The sequence below is a fragment of the Dermacentor variabilis genome, chromosome 8 (genome assembly GCF_050947875.1).
Source record: "Dermacentor variabilis isolate Ectoservices chromosome 8, ASM5094787v1, whole genome shotgun sequence".
NCBI classification, from domain to species: domain Eukaryota; kingdom Metazoa; phylum Arthropoda; class Arachnida; order Ixodida; family Ixodidae; genus Dermacentor; species Dermacentor variabilis.
Genome location: NC_134575.1, coordinates 88,548,681 through 88,569,391, shown reverse-complemented (window position 1 = coordinate 88,569,391; position 20,711 = coordinate 88,548,681). Strand labels below are relative to the sequence as shown.

Sequence of the window (20,711 nt, the reverse complement as noted above, 5' to 3'; positions counted from 1 at the left end):
CGGAAGGAAACCGGAAAGAAAAATAACACCCGAAAAATAACGACTGAATCATTTCAAGGCAATAAGGAGGTGATTTCTACAAAAAAAGCTTCATCATGAACGACAATGAGATGGAAAAGGAGTGGTCCTAAGAAATTTCAACTCGAAGAAATCCGAAGAAAAAATGACTAAGCACACAGCCGCGCGGTTAAATGCGGTTCCCATGAGTATTCACTGATGAACTAGGACCAATAAGTAAGGTAGCTTTGTTGAAAGCAGTAGAAGAAAGTCGCTGTTTCGCCCGAAAGGTAAGCTTAGATTGTGATAGCAAATTAGTAGAGAGCTAAAATAAATTATCATAGTAGTTTTATCGTTCGTATAAACTTGTGAGCACTGGCTGAGAGGTCGTTGTGGCGGATCCAAGGAATACACATTTTTACAGCTTGGAAACGGAGAGTCGACTGGCTTTATTCAAAAGTAAAAGCAGGTTTGCCGAGTGGCAGTGGCGGTGCCCCAGTCAGGCAGCAGTTCTTCGGTTCTAAGAAAGAACAAAGGGCAATGACCCTTATGGCGGTGACAACGAAGCGACAGACGGTCGCGACAAGAGCTCCCCCCCCCCCTACAATTCCCGAGGCTTAGGTGTGAATGGCGGAAGGAATGAAGAGTTAATGTTCAAAATAGGCTGGGTTAACGCGGCCGCACCACACTGTGAATTTTTCCCGCGAAACTCAATCTTCGAGATTTTCTCTGAATGTGAAACTACTCGAAAGGGGCCTTTATAGTAAGGAGTTATAGCGGGTATGATCGAGTGGCCCCGCAGAAAGACGTGCGTGGTTGTGTCCATTGTCGTGAAACTAAACACAGGCTGCCTGCGGGCGATACGTGGGCGTGTAGGTCGAAGCTGGTCGAGCCAGGAATGTAGCCTAACTGCTGCGCGGTCACTGGCAGAGTGCCTTGCTAGGTGCCAAAAAACTGGCCTGGATCTCGGAGTGCTGACCCATAGAGCATCTCGGCTGCCCTGACTCCGAGGTCATCCTTGATCGCTATTCGGAGCCCCAGCAGTACTAGGGGTAGCCTTTCCAACTAGTGCTGTCTGTCGAGCGAGGCGGTCAATGACGCCTTTAGTTGACGGTGGAGACGCTCGGCCATGCCGTTGCTCTGTGGGTGGTAAGCCGTGGTATTATGAAGGCGCGTGCCCAACAGTCTCCACAAGGCAGAAAGAAGGGAGCTTTGGGATTGTAGGCTTCGGTCAGTAGTTATGCGCCAAAGGCAACCGTACCGCGACACCCCCGTAGCAACCAATGCTTCCGCCACTGTTTCGGCCTTGATGTCTTGCAGAGCCGTCGTCTCAGGCAGCCTCGAGTACCGGTCGACACGCGTGAGGAGGCACCTGAAACCTTGGGAGGGTGGAAGAGGCCGTATCGAGTCTAAATGCCCGTAATCGAAACGGCTCTCTGGTGGTCGAAACGGTTGCACCGCTGAACGTGTGTGCCGGGTCACTTTCGTGGGTTGACAGGCGTGGCAACATCTTGCCCAGTTTCGAACGTCTTTGTTGATCCCTGGCCAGATGACGCGGTGTGTGATAAGCCTCTGTGTCGCTCTGATGCCGGGATGACTGATCCCGTGCAGTAGGTCGAATATTGGACGCCGCAACTGATGAGGGGGGGGGGGAACGAGGGGACGGGGAGCTGCCTCGGATTTGTCGCACGTGACCAATCTTGTGTAGGGAAGCGGCACTTCCACACGCTGGAGCGACGAGCCTTTTTCCCTCAATTGGCGCAGCTCGGGGTGGTTTTGCTGGGCGGAGGCTAGAGCTTGCAAATCCACTGGACCGGCAGGCACACCACCGATGAACGACAGTGCGTCAGTTGCCTGATTTTTGGTACCAAAAGTATGGCGGATGTCCGTAGAAAATTCGAAATAAATTTATTTATTGGTTACCTGCATCGCCCCGTAGGGCATTACAGCAGGGAGGTTACAAACTTGAATGAATATATGAATGAATTATTTCAACGCGTGGAAAAAAAAACATCATTTTCTGTGATGTATACAATGCTCGATGGCAAGCTGTTCCACTCTCGAACAGTTCTAACAAAAAAGGAATAACGCAAGACGTCACCCCTACAAGAAAATTCCCTGGCCTTCAAACAGTGGTCAAGTCGCTTAGATATGTAGTGTGGTGCCTGGATATATTGTTCGCGGTTTATACCTGTTTTAGAATAATAAATATCGGGGAAGAAGTTTAATCTGATATGCCTTCTACGATCCTTCAGCTCTTGCCATTTAAGTTTAAGTTTGCTTTCAGTCATGCTAAGCTGCCGGCTATAGTTACCAAGAACAAATCTAACTGCCTTATTCTGGGTTTTTTCTAATTTATTTATACGCCCAGATGTGTGTGGGTCCCAACAAACACATCCATATTCAAGTATTGGGCGTACATGATTGAAATACAACTACGTCTTTAGGTTGCTCGGGAAATGACTAAAATTGCGCCCCAAGAATCCCAAAACTGATGCTGCCTTATTTCCAATATAGTTAACATGCTTGTTTCATCGTAAACCAGAAGTAAAAACACACCTAGATATTTAAATCCCTTGCTTATTTTTAGAGTTGAATCATTAATTCTATACCTATACGGATGATTAGCTCATTTTCTCGTGAAGGTGACGTGAACAGTCTTTTCTTATAATTAATGAACTATCCCAACGCAAACACCAGTCTGCTATAGTGTTTAGGTCAAGTTGCAGGATTTGTGAATCGGAAATGGCATCTATGACTCTATAAACAACACAATCATCGGCAAACATCCTGAATGAAGACCGTATACCAGCTGAAATATCATTAATATACAGCAAAAACAATAGTGACCGCAAGACTAAGCTTTAGGGAACTCCCGACGTAACTGATGCATATTGCGAAGATACAAAGTTGGCGAAACTCCCGTGTTGAGAGTACAAGGAACTTTTGTTTTTGGAAAGGAAGGTTAACAGCTTGAGGACGGTCATAATAAATGAAGGTAGAGCTTTCAAGAGACAAAACGGAAATGCTTGCAGTGCACTACTACGTGCCACAGCGGTCCAGTCAGCAAACATGAGGAGCACTCGACCAGCACGGTGACGGTACGCCAGCAGTGAAATCGGCGTAATCAGGTTTACACCTAATGGAGCGGGCTCAGCTAAAAATATAATTTGTGGACAGCACGCACTAGCGTCTGTCTGGTTTTCCTTCGTCCACAAATTAATGAATCCCAGCTTCGCGTCGTGGCTCTGAGCTCCGGGTGCCTTCGCCTTTAATGCCAACTTCGGTAACTGGGTATGTGCTACGGAGTGTGCCATTGCACATTCACGAACATACCGTTTAGATTTCTCCGATGGTGACGGAAATTGAACTGACGTCCTGAGAGTTCCTCATCGGTCAGTGATCCGGCGCATCTGCAGACTTCGTCACGAATACGCTGGGTTTGTGTCACTTTTCATGAAGCGTCTTTCACGCGTCCACTTTAGTGAGCTGCGCCATCAGTGTACGGGGTATATGGTGCTCTTCAATGAACCACTCGCCCACTTGAGTAACGGAGCATGTGCCACTGGGTGTGCGATGAGAGAGGGAACAGCTCTCAGCATTCGCATGCACCAGCTCGCCACGCACCTGGTCTGGGAGCCCAGACGCGAACTGCCAGGCGGCGTGAATAGCTGGCGCAGCGTGTCCTTAAAAAAAAACTAAGGTGCATGACCAGCTGAGCTGTCAACATCAGGATAGGAAAACTTGCAGTAAATGCTTTATTGCATCCCTTTTTGTCACGTAGTAACCACGGTCACAATGGCGTTGGGGTCGCCATGACATACACTGATCGGCATGCTCGCTACAGCGAGCATGCCGCAACTTAACGTGTGCATTTGCTTGCATGACTTCCGTACCCTAGCGCCTGTACACCCTCTGCAGCAAGCACATGACATTTCACGTACCATAGTGCGTCTTCTTCCCTTATACAGCCGACCCGAATTTTGTCCAAAAATAAAAAAACAGGTCATTACTTGGCGAACGTAGCGCTGAGTGTCCTATTCAACAAAGTTCGCACCGAAAATTACAAACTTTGACATCTGGATACCGCAACAATGGATATAAATTTAAAAAAATGTTATTCCATGAACATGCTTCAAAGCTCAATTATATCACCAAATATTCTGGAATACGCGCGTATCTTCTTATGATAACTAAAGTTGTACCTACATTTCCTTTAAATGCCGATAACTGTTCGTGTCGTTCGCGTTTGCCGCATATATCTACAAAAAACTTTATTTATAAAAAATCGTCTGCTCATTCCAGCCAATGACCATTGCTCATTTACACGCACTTTGACATTAAAAAAAAAGCACCACTAGATCTTTGCCAAGAAGTGCTCTATTTGTAGCGATCTTTAAGCGCGCCGAGCTGAGCGGAAAAATATGTCTGAATGTTGTCTATGGTGGAAATTGTTTATTTTGCTCCTATACCTAAACCATCTAAAACCAGTGTGGTGATTGACTGTATGGGGTCAGTGCTGCTTTTCTCTGCATGAATAAATTCGAAAGGGCATTCATAATGCCAGTTATGCATAGGTATATACGACGTTGAACTGTTTATGTAAGCACTGAATGCTCAGAAAGATTCATATGTTCACCTTTGATGAACTACAGAAGCGCTCTTCTCTAAATGTACGACAGAAGATTATTTCCTGCTGATAATTCAATGCAGCAAGAAACACACTTAATGAGAACGAGTATCACATGCTACACATGAAAATAACGAAGTATCTAAATACCAGACCACGGGATTATAAGAAGCCAACAAACACTGACACCAAGGGCAACAGAGGGTAAATTATGTGTGCCTAATAAATGAAACAAAGAAACGATAAATTAATGGCAATTAAAGTGGATGCGAAATACGAAGGTTGTGGGTTTGGTTCCCGCCTGCGGCAAGTTGTTTTCTCATCCACTTTAATTTTCATTATTTTATCGTTGCTTTATTTCATTTATTAAGCACAAGTAATTTCCCCTATGTTGTCCTTGGTGTCAGTGTTTGTTGGCTTCTTATGATATGACTAATAAAAATCGGGCCCTTCGGTTAACACCCTTTCTTCTCGTTTAGGCCACGGGATTGAAGCTTTTAGAGAACAGTTGGTAAACAACGATACATGAGCCGGGTAGATTTCAACAAATTGCTTCACATCAGATACGTAGATGAGACCACTTATATCACGAAATACCCAGAAATATGGGTATATATTTTTACGAAAATCAAAGTTGTATGTACCTTTCCTTGAAATGCGAATAACTGCGTCTGCATATTACTATATTTCTAAAAAGTTGTGCTCCCACCGGCCAATGAAAATTGCTAAACAGCACGCGCTTTGACATTGAAAAAAAAAACATGACCACTTTTTCTCTGTAAATAAGTTCTCTGATAATGCAATCTTTAAATGCGCCGAGCATAGTAAATATTATGTCTCTTCTTCTCTAACCATCTCTACTCAAAGTTTTCTTACAAACCTACGTTGCAGACTGACTGGAGAGAGAGAGATAAAACTTTGTTATGTCCTTGATGGGGTTCAGGGGTGGCAGGGGTCGGGAGACTAACCCCAAATCCCCCCTTCCTCAGACGGCGGCCAGTCCTTGCTTTCTGGCGGCGTCTTCGGCCATCCGGACGGCCCAGAGCTGCTCCTCTGGGTCCAAGCTGAGCAGCAATGTCTCCCACTGCTCGGCCGTAGTTATGCGTGTGTGAGTGTGGGAGGTGTTGGTGGGTGAGGCTTTGGGGCATTGCCAGATAATATGATCGAGGTCAGCGCGGGCCTCGCACGCTTTGCAGAGTGGAGAGTATGCATCGGGGTACATGCGGTTGTAAAGCACGGGGTTGGGAAAGGTTCGTGTCTGAACCAAGTGGTAGATTGAGACTTATTCAGTGGTTTGTGTGCTGGGGGGTAGCGTAACCGCTCCCTGCGGTAGTGCAGGAGAATTTCTCTCAACGTGACCATTCGGTCCCGGGCGTGACCGCGATGCAGAACAGATGGCTGGTCGGGACCGGAAGACGCAGGAGAAGGATGATGCGCCCGGTGTGCGAGAGCTCGGGCGGCATCGTTGGCGGTTTCGTTTCCAGCCAGACCCGAGTGACCAGGGGCCCAGATGATCTGCACGCGGTGTTGCCCTGAGGGAGGAGTGCCTGAGAGAATCTTCTGTGCTTGGGGTGCTATGAGACCCAAGGTGCAAAGAATGGCTCCTGAATTTCAATCCTAGCAAATGCGTACTAATGATAGTTTTGTGGCAGTGCGAAAATATTTCATTGTATAGTACAGTGGCAGTCACAGGTGCCGCCAACACGCGTGGTCATTTCTTTATCCTAGTGCCTAATGACCCTCTGTGAAAGAAGCGGGCCAACCATGAATTGGGAGCGAGCACGAAGGCAAAATTATGCCACAGACGCTCTTCCCCGTCCCTCAGCTGTAACTTAGGTATGTAAGCTGTCTTGTGCGTGAATAAATTTAACGTGTGTGTTTGCTTGTATGATTTTCGTATCCTAGTGCCTATACACCCTCTGCAGCAAGCACATGACCATTCACATGCGCAGCTGCGTTCCTGATACAGCCGACCCGAATTTTTGTCAAATAACCAGTCATTACTTATCGAACGCAGCGCTTAATATACTATTCAACAAAATTTACTTCGAAAATTACCAACTTGGATGTCTGGTTAACGACCCCCCCCCCCCCCAACAATGGATATGATTAAAGAAAAGGTTATCCTGGAAACACGCTTCATAGCCAAGTTATATCAGGAAATATCCAGAAATATGCGAATTTCTTTTTAATAATAAATAAAGTTGTACGTACCTTAGCTCAAAATGGAGATACCTTTTCCGGTTAGCGTTCGGCTACATATTGAAACATCTCTTTATATATACAAAAACATTTGCTCATCCCGGCCAATAAGAATTGCTTCTTTATAGCACGTGGTTTGAAATTGAAAAAGAAAAGAAGCAGAAACAATAACAATTGTTCTTTGACATTAAGTGCAACTCTATTTCATGAAATCTTCAAACGCGTTGAGCTGCGCGTTTACGTATGGGTAAATTGCATATTTTGCTCTTATTTTTAAAACACTCAAATAGAGAGTGGATGATACATTTTTGGTGGCTGTGCTGTTTTTCATTCCGAAAGTAAATCGAAAAGGCTGTTTACAATACCAGTGGGGCATTGACATGTATACTTTTGTGCTGTTTATCTAAGCACCGAATGCTCAAACAGATTGTAGAAGTTCGCTTTGATGAACTACAGAAGCGCTCTTCTCTAAATGTATACCAGGAGGCTGCGCCCTACTGGTAATTAACTTTAACGAGAAAGTCGCTTATTGACAACAATGGTATAAAGTTTGTAAACAGGGATAAGGTGCCTCAAATAGGCTGGCCAACGTTTCGATAGGAGGACCCATCTTCGTTAAAGGCGGCCTCGTCACCCTCGGCATGCAAGTTTTGAAGGGTCAGTGCAGTGACGTCACGCGCATTCTTCGTCGGTGTCGGCTGGTTATAAAGGAAGAGACTTCAGAGGTAATTAGCGCTGTCGTCCGACATCTGTGAGTGCCGTTCCCAAGACGAGGGGACAAGAGCGGGGGAGTGAGAATGCGGGGAGAGAAGAAAAGAAAGGAAAGGAGAAAAAAGGAGTGGGGGGACCCCCCCTTTTCCCAAGAGGGAAAAGGGGGGGGAGAAAGAACAAAAAAAGAAGGGGGCACGGGAGGGCGTTGGGGAAGCGAGAGGTTAGGGAGCATCCAGAGGTGTCGTTGGGCGGCATGTTTCTGTGGCATTAGAAGAGCCGGTTAGGCGGTCAGTGCGCGAGTAAAACAAGAGGCAAAAAAAAAAGAAAACTGAGTTGAAACCGTGACTTCAGTAGCATAGCAGCAATGCGTCGAGTAATATTGAAGTAGTTAAGATGGCGACAAGGAGTCTGGAATGCAATGTATGGCGTATCTGGAAGGCAGCGGCATGGTCTTTCAAGGGCCTTTAGCCCCAGTAGCTCAACGTAGGTGTCGTTACGGCAGTGTACAGAAATGGCGATACCCTGTGTGGCTCAGGCGCGGAAAAAGGTATAATGACGTCTGGGACTTCTGAATGTGTTGGTGAGGGTGTTTCAGAAAACATATAATAGAAAACAGACAAAAAATAGGAGTGGGGAATCGAAACCGGAATAACAAATAGGACGATAACGTGCGCAGAAGCGGTCGGGGGCTGGTGTAAATGGGAAAAGGCGGTCGTACAGTTCACATAAATGCAAAAACATGAAAGATTATATTAAATTGAGTAGTAGGTAGGAAACAATTTTCGAAATGGAGGAATAGGTAAGGTTAAGAATTAAGGTTAACTGGTGGCATAATGTGTTTTGTGTCTTGGCTGATGATATGAGAATTTCAGATTTAAGTTACCGCTTTTAAAGATTTTAAGTTGCCACGTGCCGAATTAATTCCCGTCGGGTGTTGGCAGTTAAAATTGTGTATGAGGTATGATTCCGTATATTTCCTTTCGCAAGGTGAACGGGAATTTGTTTGTAGTATATGGAGCCTTGCTTTCTCAAATATATGACTGTGTTCATTTATGTGGCTGGCTACTGCTTTAGGTATATTGTGTTTTGTGTCCGCGCGGTGACCGTTGAGTCTTGTATGAATTTTTTGTCCTGTCTCACCTATGTATTGCTTGCTACAAGTGGCACATTCTAGACAATAGACTACGTTGCTTGACGTGCAGGTGTGCAGGTTGATGTGCACCTGCACATCAACCTACGTTGGCTGACGTATTCTTGGATGAGATTTTCTGCAGTTTGCAGCCGTTCTTTTTCAACAAGGGATCCTGCTGAAGTCCAGAGTGGTATATCGTCTGCATAGATTGCGTGCCGAAGACCGGCTACGTCCTGCAGTTTGCTTGCGAGGCCGATCATGGTGACGTTGAACAGCGTGGGTGAGATGACAACACCTTGTGGCGGGCCTTTGTTGGGAGGGTGGTACACTGGAGCCTGGATTTCTCCTATCTTCAGCTCCGCCGTGCGGTGGCTCAGGAAGCTCTCAACATACTTGTTCGTTCGCTCGTCGAAGTTGGTGTTGGCCAGCCCTTCTAGGATTCCTTGGTGGCTGACATTGTCGAAAGCCTCTTAGATGTCGATTGTTAAGAGGATGTGTTCGCCGCTGCGGGAAACGTTGCTGAGGACTTCTGCCTTGACTTGGAGTAGCTCAACGTGTGTGGACAGGCCTGCGCGGAAACCAAACGTGGTGTCCGGCAGGGGCTTGTTATCTTCTAGGTGTCTCTGTAGTCTCGTGTTTATAATTTTCTCGTACACCTTGCCGAGGCAGGACGTGAGCGAGATGGGTCTGAGGTTTTCAATTGCCAGTTTCTTGCCCGGTTTGGGGATCATGATCATTCGTGCGTGTTTCCGCATCGCCGGCACCGTACCTTGTTCCCCGTGTTAGTTGAGAAAGGCCGTGAACGCGGACACAGACTGGTCGCTCAGGTTTCTGACCATGGACTTCGTGATCTGGTCCGTGCCCGACGCTGTGTTACGAGTGGTAGCTGCGATAACCGCTCTCATTTCGTTTTCTGTGATTGGTTCATCTATTATTGGGTTGGGTTGGCCAGTGTAGGGTGTTCTACATGGTTGTGTGGGAGTGGGATCTCCAAAGCACTTGGTCTTGACGGCATGGATGACGTCTTGTTGGCTACCTGGGTAGGTGTGTAGTAACCGCTCCAAAGCCCTGTGTCCTTCTCTTTTGGTTTTGGTGGGGTCCAGGATGGCTTTGAGGATGTGCCACGTCTTGGGCGTATCCAGGGTGCCACCGAAGGAGTCGCAGAATCTGTGCCCGTTGGCGGAGGCGACTTGAATGGCATATTCTTCTGCTTCGGCTGTTATTTGCGCTATGCGCGTCTTCAGTTTCCTGTTGCACTTCTGTTTTTCCAGCGTCCGGTGAGGCGCTGTTTGGTCTCCCACAGGTGTAGTAAGTGGGAAAGGAGAATAGCCCCGAGGTGGGGAACTAGACTAGGGTGGAGAACAGGAGTAGTCTTCTCGTGCTTCTGTGGTTGTTGGTAGTGTAGTGGACAGTACTGACAGATCTCCTGAACAAAAGACCAGGCTAGTGCCATCAGGCATATAACCTAGACGATGATAGCTGGGCCATCAACGCAGTCACCTGATAAATAAATAACATTTTTGTGGGCTTTTGTTCCTACGAGTTCGCGACCCGGACGCGATTCCGCATCACAACTACATACGCCTACCAAATTTCTTCTCGACGCCATACAACTGGCCACCGAACAACGACGTCTCGAAGAAAGCGGAACGTCTTCCGTCACCACACTCAAACTTCCCTGTTTCTGGCTCTCATACTGTGAACTCTGGTTCGTCCACATCGAGACGAAGTTTCGCCGTCACCGTGTCTTATCTCAGGTGGCCAAGTGCCACAACGTCGTGAGTGTGCGTATCTCGACCATTGCAGCTGTGGTCCGCGAGATTTTGCTGGGTCCTCCGCCCGATGATCAGTACGACACCCTGAAGCGACAGTTACTATGGCGCGCCACTGACTCTTACTTGCGAGGAATTCAACGGATCCTCTCATCGAAGGAACTTGGTGACCGAAAACAAACTGAGCTGCTTCGCCGGATGACGATTCCTGGGAACCAATCCATCATGAGCAGACTCGAAAATCCTTCGGGCACACGTCTTCCGGCAGCGTCAAATGAATCAAGTACGCATGCATTTATTTGCCTCACTTACTACAACATCTGTCAAGGCTTCAGCGACGATGGCACGTCTGATTATGGATTAATTCCATCGTGTGATATCCGCTGTTGATCGTTGTAATGCACCCGTGGCGACACGACCCCAGTTACGGCAGCACTTTGACGCACCCGACAGTCCAAGCATGCACGTTGCTGCGCAAGTAGAGGAACTGGCGAACCAATTCGCTGCCTTACGCTTTCATGCGAGTAACTATCATAAGCGACATCGCTCGAATGACCAAAACGTGTCACGCCCTCCGTCTCCCTTTATTTGTTGGTATCATGCCAGATATGACACTCGCACGCATCAGTGCCGTCTGCGTAGCGAATTTCTGGGAAACGGTTGGACCACTCACTAATGACGGCTAGTGCACCTAGCCCTACATCAGGCCCTCTCTTCTACGTCACCAACCGTGTCGCGAAAATTCGCTATCTTGTAGACACTGGTGCGGAAATTTGTGTCATTCCCCCTACTTTTCAAGACCGCAGAAGGCATCGCAATGACACGTTTTTCTCAGTGCCGTCAGCGTTCCCAACGTTAAAACGTGTGCCCAGAAATCTCACTCTTGACCTTGGTCTGCGATGCCGTTTTCTATGGCCACTCACCATCGCCGATGTCCGTGGGCCGATCATCGGCACTGACTTTGTGTAGAAGTTTCTGTGCCGCCTTCTTGACTGCTGAACAAACCTGTCCGTACAAAATATCACCACGTCTGCACCATCTTTGCGTCTCTTACAAGCACACGCCAAGAAATCGGCACCGTGGCTCACCTTCCTGCTGGGATTTCCAGAGCTGTTCGAACCACCGTCGCCAGATCGTCCAATAGTGGGCAACATCACGCACCACGTTGTTACTAAAGGACTACCAGTATACGCTGGACATTGTCGCTTCGCACCAGGCCCTCTGAAAATTGCGAAGCAAGGATTGGAACGCATGCTAGATTTGGGCTTCGTTTGTCCTTTCACTAGCCCTTGGTCATCTGCGTTACACATGCTGCCCAAGAATAAGGGTGACTGGCGGCCGTGTGGCGATTACTGGGCGTCATACAAAGTGACGATTCCAGATAGGTACCCTATACCTCACATCCACGATTTCATCGCATCGTTTCAAGATGGCTGCATATTCATAAAGGTGGATCTAGTAAAAGCCTACCACCAGATTCCTGTCGAGCCTTAGGACATTCCTAGAACCTCAATCAATACTTCTTTTGCATGTTTGAAAACGTGCGTATGACATTTAGCCTCAGTAATGCCACTCAAACATTTCAGCGGTTCATCGGTCAAGTACTCCGTGGCCATCCTTGTTGATTGGTCTATTTAGACGACATTCTTTCATTCAGTCGCTCTGCAGTGGAACACGAATCTGACCTACGTAAGGCATTTCAAATGCCTCCGTCAACATGGTCTGGTTGTAAACATCTCTAAGAGTGAGCTTGGCGTTGCTCCTCTCGAATTCCTGGGCGATCGAATAGACGAGCCGTCCCTTTCGTCCCAACCCGTCCCAACCCGTCCCATCCCGTGTCCAAGCCATTTAAGATTTTGGACGTCCGTCTTCCATCAAACAATTACGGGCATTTCTAGTCCTCCTAACTTGCGTTCGCTGTTTCATTCCTCGTTGTGCTCGTTTCATTCTACTCTGTGGCACAACACGAGCTAGCACGCCTATATCATGGACTGGTGCTGCTGAATCTGCTTTTATCTCTGCCGAGAACGCCCTTGCTACCACTACACTACTGGCACACCCGCAACCAGACGCTCCAATGTTCTTTATGATAGACACTTCTGACATTGCAGTTGGCGCCGTGTTTCAACAGCTGCTTGGCAAGATATGGCAGCCTATATATTTCCTTTCAAGGAAACTGACGCCGCAAGAAACCCGTTGCAGCACTTTCGGTCGCCAATGGCTAGGACTCTACCTCGCAGTGCACCACTTCGTTCATAACCTCGAAGGGCATCAGTTCTTTTTCTCACTGACCACAAACCACTCATTTTTGGTATTACCTCCCAGAGTTCCTCACACACCCCCCGCGGAATTCGCTAGCTTGCACAGATCTCCGAATTCACTGCTGCTATTCGACATATCCGAGGTACTGATCATCACGTTGCTGACGCTTTCACGGATCCACATAAATGCAAACCAAGTAAATTGTTCCGGCATTCACTTCGTCCGCCTCACTACCGCTCAATGCAGAGACCATGAACTTCAAACACTTCGGAGTGCCAACGATTGCATGCGCTTCGAAGATATCTTACTGGCTGGCTGCAACGTCACAGTGATATGAGACATATCTGTGGGTCGTCCTCGACCGCGCGCTCAACAACAATTTAGGTAACAAGTTTTTGACGCACTACACTCCTTATCGCACCCTGGAGTACGCGACACACGTCTCGAAACTTCCCGCTATTTGTGGCCGCCTATGAACGCTGAGAGATGCAGCTGGGCTTGGGCATGCATAAAGTGCCAGCGTGCCAAAGTCAGTCGACACACTATGAGCGCGCCTTGTCATTTTTCACCACCAGCCATCCGTTTCGGCCATGTTCACATCAATATCGTTGGTCCGCTACCACCATCCTCGAACCAACGATACATACTAACTTGTATCGACGGCTTCTCATGCTGGCCTGAAGCAATGCGACTCTCTCACATTACTGCAGAGTTTGGCGCTCAGGCCATCTTAAATACCTGGATATCGAATTACGGCGTACCACATACCATAACGACAGACAGAGGAAGACGATTTCGCTCGCCCGTTTTCAAGCTCTCTCCCGTCTTCTGGGTGCAACGCCTCAGGTAGCACGCAAAGTCTTGAAAACTTCGTATTAGAGGATTTAACGTCTGAAACAGATTTTTGATCAAAATTGACGCTTCAAAGATGTTCTAAAGTAGATAGCTTAAAAACGACAGGTGAATACGTTTTGAAAACGACTTAACATGACTTGTTCTATTTGTTTAGTTATCTAGCGTACCGGGTACGTTTTTGACAGGACGGTTTTTGGTGGAAGAATTCCTCGCTTGTCAAGCAGCACTCGTCGTATCAATTGCTCCTCTATTATACCTACATCAGCATGAGTGCGGCAAGAAAAAGAAAGCGTTTTAGGATGTTAACATCACGTCAGAAGAGACGAAGGATTGCAAATGAAGTTGGCCTCCCAACGGGAAGCGTTTTGCACCAGGAGGAATAGGAGCGCGAGTAGAGAAGCGTCGAAGCCGCTCTTTGTACACAGAAAACGGCTCCGCATCGACCTTGGAGGAGCGCTGCAAATCAGCACATTTTGCTCGTGTTAACGCTGATTCTGACAGCTCATCCGTTACATCAGTAACCGGGAAGCTGTCAATGTGCAGGAGTGACGGAAACAATCTTGGACTGCCAGGAGCAAGCGACGATGACGGCTGTCCAGGGTCCCATCTAGAAGCCGGCATCGAGGTTGGCTGCACGTTTTCAAGGCCGCCTATAGAGTTCCAAGCGTGGTTAACATCTTGGACTACTCCGCATGCCATCCCCATCAGTGCGGTAACAGAACTTCTTGTGCAGTTGCGGATTGTCTACAACGGGGATGTTCCGTCAGACGCAAGAACACTGCTCAGTACGCCGAGGCGCACTCCGACACGTAGCGTGCCGCCTGGCATATATACTCACTTTTCCCTTGCAAGAACACTTCAATGCTTGACAGCTGCAAAAGAACATTACTGGTGGGACAAGGCTTGAGCTGCCTTTTTATATCGACGGCATGCGTGTTGGGAAAAGCACCACTGAACAATTTTGGCCCCTCCTTGGAAGCTGTGATCAGCTGGACCCACGTTCTTTGTTTATGATTGGCTGCTACCAAGGAAAGGGAAAAACCTCATTCTTTACAAGCCTTCCTTTAGGAGTTTCTGCTGGACCTGGCCAGAGTCATTAACATTGGCGTCACATCAAACGGGCATCAGTTTGATGTGCACGTGAAAGCATTTATTTGCGACGCACCAGCAAGAGCAGTTGTGCTTGGTAATAAATATCATGGCGGACACCCTGGCTGGAGCAAGTGCCAGCAGAAGGGGCTGTATTGCATGGGCAAAGGGGTGTTCCCTGATACCGAAGCACGACAGCGGACAGATGAGGACTTTGAGACAACAGCTTGCCCTCAGTATCACGTGAGCCACATGCCACTCTGGAAACTTCTGAAAGGGTTAGAAAGCCAGGTCGCATAAGAGTACATGCATATGGTGTGCTTGGGAGTGTAGAAAAAAACTATTACGCTTGTGGAAAGGAGAAAGCAGGCCCTCTTTCAAACTACGGCCCGAAGAAATTTCCAGTTTGTCAAGAAAGTTGGTAAATGTTGACATCATCTACGTCTGCCAAGAATTCGCCCGCAAACCGCTACCTCTACATAACCTCAGTGTGTGGAAGCTGCCGAGTACCGGCAATCCCTTTTGTACACAGGTCCGATATTAATGCAAATCTACTTAGATGTACAAAGATATGAGAACTTCTTGGTGCTGCATACTGCCATTACAATTCCGGCTCGCCAGTAGTGGTGCCACAGCATGAACCAGTAGGCCCACAAGCTGCTAGTATTCTTTGTTCGTACGTTTAGCGGACTGTACGGCCAGCAACATGTAACGTACAATGTCCGTGGCCTCGGGCACCTCACTCAGGATGCACGGCAGTTTGACACGCTGGACGGTTTCAGCGCAATTATGGCAGAAAACTACATGAGTCAAATAAGACGACTCATTCGACCTGGGAAACATCAGCTGCAGCAGCTCTACAAGCGCGTGCACGAGAAGCATCATGCCAACTGCGCTGCACTTCTATCCTATGTCACGCCAGAAATGCAGTTGAAACAGTCGCACGAATGCGTGTGGCTGCCGCAGGACTGTGCTGGTCCGCAGTAATCGGTAGCACACATTCAAAGCGGTGTTTTGAAGACAAGTGAAGCTGACAATTGTGTTCTTTTGGATGGAGCGGTCATAATAGCCGATAGTTTTGTTTTTGGTTTGCATGCCCGTACGCCAATGGTAATCGGCCGAGGCTTCAGCAGAAAGAAAGATCTGTATGACTGCCCTGTTCCCTCTAGCGTGCTTGGCATATCAAAGGTGTCATCACTAAATGTCACAACGAGCTCCTGGAAAATGAGCAGCGTCGCATGCAAATGCCCCACTGGACAAGGCAGCTTTGCCGTGTTTCCTCTTATTCGCAGTGTAAGTGATGTGGACACCTCACCGTTGAACGACTCAATTATTATTTTGCTGGTGCGGCACGAGTGCAGTACAGTTTTCGTGCGTACAAAGCTAACATATTGTGTCCAATCGCCTGAATAATGAAAACTGCAGTTTTATTATAAAGAGTAGGTTCATTTTCTGTCCTGCTTGTGTAATATAAAGAAGAGAACGTAGTATACGTTATCACTGTTCTAGCATGTACAAGTTCACAATGCTTTGCATAATTACCTATGAAGTTATGCCTTAATATATATATATATATATATATATATATATATATATATATATATATATATATATATATATATATTGTGAGTATGGGTGCGTGTGCACAAGCTTAACTCCATATGAAATTCTAGGTGATACCTTATGCATATGCAGTACAATAAGCGTACACTAATCATCGGGAAACGCTCTTCCCCCTGACACACATGAACAACTTGCAACTTGGCTCTAGAGCGCTAAATCCTGCAAGTCACATGCAGCATAAAATAATAATCGAGTTAATAAGAGAACATCACTTTTGGTACCACCGGAGGTGCTCGTAGGAAGTGTGGCAACGAAATCTATACTCTGAGCACAATGCACATAAAGCATTACTGCGAGTCGGCCTAGTTGTAACAGATTCATCTGAAAACTTTCTGTGCGCAAACAAACAGGGACGAAGAATAGGGGCAACACAAGGACGAGCGCCTTGTGTTGCCCTTATTCTTCCTCCCTGTTTCTTTGCGCACAAAATGTTTTAAGTGCACAAAGCAATTCGCAGAAACCATCGTCGATGATTGTTAATGCAAGGGAAGAGTTCGAACGAGGGAGCGAACAAAAGAACGCAAGAGAAAGCGAGCCCGAGAGAGAGCGAAATATAGTTAGCGTGAAGCGAACGAACGATCGCGCGAGCGTTTTCCTTACAGATCAACAGTCCGACGACGGACCACCGATGACTGAACAACTACGAAATATCCGTAATATCCTAAATATCCGAAATCTTCGAGGCCTCAAATGGTAGCAATATTTTGAGCCCCTTGTAGCTTTGTGCTTGTTATCAATTGTTGTACTTGTCGAATTGATACAGCCTGTGCGCTGCATGACTCCTGTGGATAGTGCGTACATGAATCGGGTATGCCCTTGGTATAATCTAACTTGTATGCTCCAGGTACTACGGTTGTTTGCAGTTTGGGACATGTGTCGGACTGTACGCTGTGCGCCCTTGGGGCTGTACTTAGTCGGCCGGCTGCCGACTTCGTGCTAGTGCCATGTGTGCGCATGGAGTTTGCGAAGCGCTCATGCGGTTTTTTCGATTTATGTTCTGTTCGCGCGCTTCGTACATCAGGGCACGCCATAGTTCTTCGTCCTTGTGCAACACATTTTGCTAGCTTACGTCTGTGCATAATTTGATGCCGGTTTCACACAGGGCCTATTTGATCGCGATCCAGTCCGTTACAAATCGAATTTCTCGGTCGTGATTGGCTTCTTTGCGCAAGCTGCGCGAGTGAGGCAATCGCATCGAGAATTTCGATTCGGATTGGGCTTGATCGCGATCAAGAGCGGTCGTGTGACATCGGTATTACGTATGGCTTCCACATAGGGAACACTTCTAGTTCAGTGCTACTTAGTGAAGCGCAAGTGCATATATAAGCAAGCGGTGGTTTGTGGGCAATTCTTTCTGGTGGTGAGGAGTTAAACCCTTTTGTCATTGAGAGTGCTTTCTTTACTTCAGGAGACTGGAGCTGTGCGCAAAGTGTGACATGTCCTTGCACTAATGTATTTGCTGGTTTGCAAACTATTCGTTGCAACTTTGTTTTTGCCAGAATGGTACATATTGGCCTCTTGTACAGGGATTTTTAGATCAACAAATTACTATTTATTATGACCACTGCTTGTTCTGTTACACACATGCAGCTTCCAGTGCATTCGACTTTATTTCCATGTTAGTGTAAGTTTCTAATATGAGGCTTGCAAGTTTATTTCTCATGTTATGGAGTAGCAAGATGCAGCATTACGCAGTCTCATCGTTCACTGTACTACAGTAGTGCTCACTTGCTACAATGACTCCCCCGTCTGAGTATTCTATACTAATTTCACTTTATTGCTTTATGTAGTATGGTTATTTTTCTCACCATTACATTTTTTAATATCTCCTAAAGGCAATATTTCCAATTTTCAATTGTTCCTATTGTTTGATTTCTGCCACAGGATTCTTTCATGGTGGTATGCGGGGATATTTCTTTCTGGGCTCTTTTCAAGCTTTTAGCTGATTGGTAACATTGCTTGGAGGCAGTTACATCCGGTTCAAACTCTTGCATTTTTCAGTCTATTTCTTCCATTCGTTGCGATGTCACTTCTGGATAACTGCAGTCCATCTAAAAGCACGTGCTCTTTGCTATGAAAAATGAGAAACTTTAGTACGCTTCATGTTTTCCTGTTCATTTTTGTATGTGTACTTGGAATTTTGCTTATGCGCTGGCGAACGTGCACTTTCGAGTTCATTACGAATCCTTCTTGCGACTTTTGTTATTGTTGATGTACTTTTACTTCTATATGCATTTATCAGACGTTTTGCTCGAACCTTGCATAAGCATTACATTTTAATAAAGTGTTTTTGCCTGGTCACAATATTCTCATTTCATGCACTCTTTGCATGAAGACCACGGTCGGGCCGCCTGCACAGACGTGACCATTTGTTCTTTGCAGGATGTCATTCCTACTTTGTTTGTAAGAATCGTAGCATACTGAAGGCGGTATTATGGATTCATTATTTCTAACAGGCTCATTTTCATGTGACTTGGTAGAGGATGCGCCGGCCATGCGGGCAACAGAGCTTGGCACTGCGCCATGGCTCTCATAGTCTACACCGACGCTTCCACTCTTCTGGGCGCGCTCGGACATCGTTGGTGGAAACGCCCGTTCAGTTTTACCTCACGCGATTGGCCTAGGCCCTGCCGATGGGTGCGGCTGACGACGTCGGCGCGGCATAGGCCAGTCGCGTGAGGCGAAACTGAACGCGCGCTTTGAACAACGATGTCGGATCGCGCACCTGGCACCCGCGAAAATTCAATTCAGATAATCGCAAACCTTTCAAGACCACTTCTAGAGCAGCTTTTTGATAACGTCCTAAAAACGTTTAGAAATTGGTTACGAATAGTTTTGGCAAAGGGATTATTTGTGTCTTTCCCAATCCCATGTCTAGAGCAGTTTTTCGAATGTCTTGTAAAACTGTTCTCGATCATCTCAAGAAAGTAATGAAGCCGAACATTAGCAGACGTATACGACGTTTTCAAAACGAAGTTCTCTCATTCATGTCTTCTTTAACCCGTTTTTATCGTCTTGGTTAAACGCTACGAAAACGCTACGTGTCTCTTGTGCTACCTGGGATGTTTAGAGCGAACGATGGATGATGAAATTTATCCAAACGTTATTAAAAACAATTTTTTTGGCCAGCTCCTCCCTGAACGAAAACGCAGAAAAATGTGCGCGGATCAAATCTATTACCGTGGCTGGTAAAGCCTATGAGGTCGACGGCTATGAAACTGCTCCTAGCGATACGTGCAAGGGGTTTATTAGAAATGTGGATATTGCCGATGGGTCGGCAGCCCTTGAAAGAAACCGTTTGAACGACGCCAAGCCGCTAGCTCTAGGCATCAAGGATTCAAAGATTCTGGATCAGTTTTATCGTGTTCGACAAACTTCGAGTGCCGAACTTTGTGAGATACGGGCCAATCATGATGCACTGTTTTCTATACCGCACAGAAAGAAGTTGATGTATCTACACTTGGTGGCAGGAATGGTCATCGAGCAGACGTCTGCCTGGCGCATGTAACTACGGATTGTAGGGGCTGCCGTTGGCGTAACCCAAGTGAATCGCCTCTGTGTAAGCCGAAATGCAGGTTTAGCGGTGGCTTGCGTAAAACGGCTGACAAAGTGGAAAAAGCGGTACCTAATTCAATACGTGGTACGTATGACACGTCGCGAGCGTGCGAGAGAAGAGCGCACGCAGACATAGGTGTGTGAAAAGGAACCGCAGGTGGCGAGCAGTCGCCTCACTTCAAGGGAGCGCTCTCGCATGCACTCTCGCTCGCTCACTCGCGCAGCCGCTCCCGCCTCCGGCAACGTGCGTCTTGAAGACAACCAGGATTGAGCAGAAGCAGGAGTCGCTCCCTCTCCACGGGGCGGCATTTGTGCTTCTCGTCTCGTGGAGGCACTGACTCCTGGGCTGATAAGGTCAAAGGCAATGAGAAGGGCGCGGCCCAGCTGTCGGAAAGTGAGGATCGCAGTCCTGAGAGAGATAGAATTGTATCGTCAGAAAAAGAAATTAGATGCTTCAGGGTGGTGGTCGATAGGCTTACACTAGAGCTAGTTTAGTTCCGCAGAGAAATCACTCGTAACAAGTCCGCTTTGTCTGAGTGTCCATCGGTTAATGACGTTCTGAAGTCTATGGATGCGGTGACGCGAGAAGCTGGGGCCCACGGGTGTCCGGCTCTCAGAAAAGAGGGCCCTTGAAAAGTCGAACCAGTCGCAAACCAAGGCGAAGTCTGAGATTCAGGAGGCTCTCTCTGCTATTAAGTACAGCATCGGACAAATCAACGACAAAGTTACTCTTATTGGGCGTAGCACAGAGCAATCGGGAATCAGGCTGCAGAAGATGCAGACGTATCTAAATGAGGCGGTAGTTCACGTCATGGAGAAGCGCTGTCACAGAACGCTACCAAAGTTGGGCAGGTCTCTCAGTAACTCTCAATCTGATAAGGTA

General features: G+C 47.1%; 1 long non-coding RNA gene across 1 annotated transcript in view; it reads right to left on the bottom strand.

Annotated features, from left to right (window-relative positions):
- The window catches only part of LOC142591166 (uncharacterized), an 89,147-nt gene extending 69,191 nt beyond the window's left edge, over positions 1-19,956 (bottom strand). Inside the window, exon 1 of the long non-coding RNA XR_012830371.1 lies at positions 19,734-19,956. This is a non-coding gene — a long non-coding RNA (uncharacterized LOC142591166). The remainder of the gene's footprint in view (positions 1-19,733) is intronic.
- Positions 19,957-20,711: the final 755 nt, after the last annotated feature.